At 36.3% G+C, this 3,071-nt stretch overlaps 1 long non-coding RNA gene across 1 annotated transcript; it reads left to right on the top strand.

Moving 5' to 3' along the window:
* The first annotated feature begins 1,278 nt into the window (after positions 1-1,278).
* On the top strand, positions 1,279-2,459 carry LOC124384784. The gene is made up of 3 exons (XR_006925599.1): positions 1,279-1,503; positions 1,652-1,812; positions 2,297-2,459. It is a non-coding gene; the product is annotated as an uncharacterized LOC124384784 (long non-coding RNA).
* Positions 2,460-3,071: the final 612 nt, after the last annotated feature.

The raw sequence follows: 3,071 nt of genomic DNA, 5'->3' as shown, positions 1-3,071 counted from the left end.
ACTTTGACCTACGAGTGCATTATTGCACGAGTTTTCCGAGGTACGAGCGGTCACTCGGTCGATTTCTTGCTTTGTTACGCGAGCAAAAAATTGAGGTACGAGCTCGAAACGCCGCTGCTAGATGGCGAAACAAAGTGAGAAAGCGAAGATTGTGACTAAAATTAAGATAAGCAAAGAAGAAAAAGTAAAAAATTAAAAGTTTAGGGATACGTAGTGTACAAGAGTGATAGAGAGAGTAGCAAAAAATTGAGTTTTCCATCCTCCGCCGCTTATCACCCCCCGCACCACTCCGCGGGCATTTTCTTTAGCTAAGGTCGTCTCATCTCCAAGGAAAATACACTGAATAAAACCTTATTATATCTTTACATACTCTTTCTATTATGTTTTTATACAAGATTTGTTATTTAGAAATGTATTTTCCTAATTTAATAAAATGAAACATAAAAACGGGGGGTCATTTTGAGGGTTGGAAAAGGTTTAATGCCATTTTAAGTGTTTTCAATGGGAAAAATTGATTTGATGTGCGAGCAATTTGAGATAGGAGCTCATCCACGGAACGATAAAACTCTTAGGTCAAGGTACCACTGTACACGCCACAAAGCCATGCCCCGTTTCCATGAAAACCAGTACACAAACAATCTCTTTATCTGGTGACCGGACAATCAAGACTGCTTGTGGATAATTTTTGAAATATTTAATAAAAACACACTTTATATAAAAAAAGACAAGTAAGTTTCTATTACTGATTTTACTTTATTTATGCTGATTATTTTCCTGTAATATCACATTCCCAATGTATTATCTATACTGTAGAATTGTCTGTCATGTAATTTGATCACATTTGATCCATGTAAATCTCTGTAAACAAAATCAACAAGTGATAAACTGCACAGGAAAATCTAGTGTTCTATCTAAATCTTTTCTTTTCCACAAAAATGCTTTAAATGCTTTATGTATTAAAAACCAGCTTCTGCCTTCAGTGTGTAAGAGAGTAAAAGCACATTATTACTGCATGATACAATTCTGTCAAATCAATTTGATCTCAGCATAAATCACCAATGTAAACATTCTAATGAACCTACATGTGTCAGGTAGGTACATGTGTGATAACAGTCAGGAGTTTGAGTCTGGAAAAACTGTGTGCTTGTGTGTCAGTTGTCAAATCTCCTCTCCCAGGAAATCAAACCCAGACCATCCTGAGAGCAAAGAGAGCTGCATCAGACATGCCCCCACCCAGTGCTGCTAAAAGCCTGCTCGATGCTGCAGCTCACAAACACACAAAACAATCCCTCATCACTAGTGCATTAAAAACACTGCAGGATTCCTGTGATGAGGTTTTATCTCCAAACTGGATTGATGCACTACTTGAGAAGATTAAGGCGGAGAAACAGTCTATGGGACATGAACTCCTGCAGTCTCTCTGTAGGGTTTATGTGGGATTGTGTCAACAGTGATGAGACTCTCATAAAGCACATGCCCTCGCCTACAGACTTCTTAAAGAAGGTGAGATTATATTGACATTTCATTATATATTTACTAAAAATGATCCGGACAGTGATATAAAGAAGCCAATTGTGTTCTGTTTTTGGTTTTGTGTTTCTTCCTTTAAAGTGTATTTTAAATCTGTGGTATCGTTTTGTTTCCTTCACAGACTCTTCTGAAGCCCCAAAACTGATAATGGTCATGGTGACAGCATGGCCAAGTGTTTTCTCCTGTAACAGCCCTTTATGCAGAGGCGTTCACATCGTGTGAAAAATGAAGGCATACGGAAAGATTTATTATTTGCTCAGCAAATCTCTGCACTGGGATACGGTAAGTAGCTGATTCTCATCACAACAGTCATCAGAACAGTCATTAAACACCATTTTTCAACTGGAGTTTTCATGTGTTTTACTGCACACTTAATCTACTTTTAATGACCAATGTCCATGTGATCTATGGAGCACATTCATTATACATTCATGTTGAATTTAATTAATAATATTTTATTTTTTTCTTAAAAAATTCAAGCTGAAAGTGTTACAGGACATCGCTATTGTAGTCTTTTTTTTATTAGTGTGAGTAAACGCTGATAACCAGCAGCAAAGAAACTGCACTTAACTCCAGTGTTAATGTCGCTGTTTATGACAAAATGATCAGATTAGTGCAATAAACATGCAAGCAAAAAAATCTGTGTTTTTAATAATATCATTAAAGGATCACGTCCTTTATTAATCTTTATTCTCTGATTTTTAGTTCTCTATCAACAGGAAAGTGCTTCAGCAAGTCCTAATTTTATGATGGATTTTGTGTGCAGATTTGCCGTGGGAGCTGCAGCTCGCAGTGGTTTATGCCACTCATGATCTGGCACCCAGCAGCCCCAAAGTCGCTCTGAACGCTTTGGAATCGTGGAAGAAAGACCTCACAAAGCCCGTTCCTCCAGCCGTCACCAAGTGCCTGAAGCAGATCAGCTTTCTTTGTTCTCACACAAAGTCAAGAGAAACTATTACATTAAATAATGTTTAATAGATATTATAATTTTTTTAAATATATTTTTGTACATAAATAAAATACATAATAGATCTGCACAGTGTTATTGATCGTCTCTTTTCAGTGGTGGGTCGTGCTTTTCACACCCAATCATCTGCCTTCAGTCCCAATCATCCTCTTAAGAACATCAATATGATGCCACAGCTGTAGAAACCATCATTATTATACAGCATATAATACATGCAGTATAACAGAGCGCATACAGATTCTTGTGATTTTCCCTGCATTACAGTTTTCCTGGTGTTCTGACATAATCAAACTGTGTGTTTTTGTACAGATTCTACAAAGAAAATGCAAAAGTATAAATGGCTCAAGAAAAAACTTGGGTTGACCTTTATATAATGTCCTTTATACTGAAAAAACCTTCAAAATGAGCGTGTTAATAACACGTTAACCCAAATTCATTTTAACAGCACTAATAGTATTAATGCACAATTAATGCAGCACGCATTTCTTCATTTTTATTAAAAATTAAAACCTTTAACGCAACACATTTATTCACAACGTTCTTTCCTTTACTCAGATAGTTATATTTTTATCAT

This window comes from Silurus meridionalis, chromosome 4 (genome assembly GCF_014805685.1).
Source record: "Silurus meridionalis isolate SWU-2019-XX chromosome 4, ASM1480568v1, whole genome shotgun sequence".
In the NCBI taxonomy this organism is placed as follows: Eukaryota; Metazoa; Chordata; class Actinopteri; order Siluriformes; family Siluridae; genus Silurus; species Silurus meridionalis.
The sequence above is the reverse complement of the archived record's forward strand: the minus strand, read 5'-3'. Positions and strand labels throughout refer to the sequence as shown.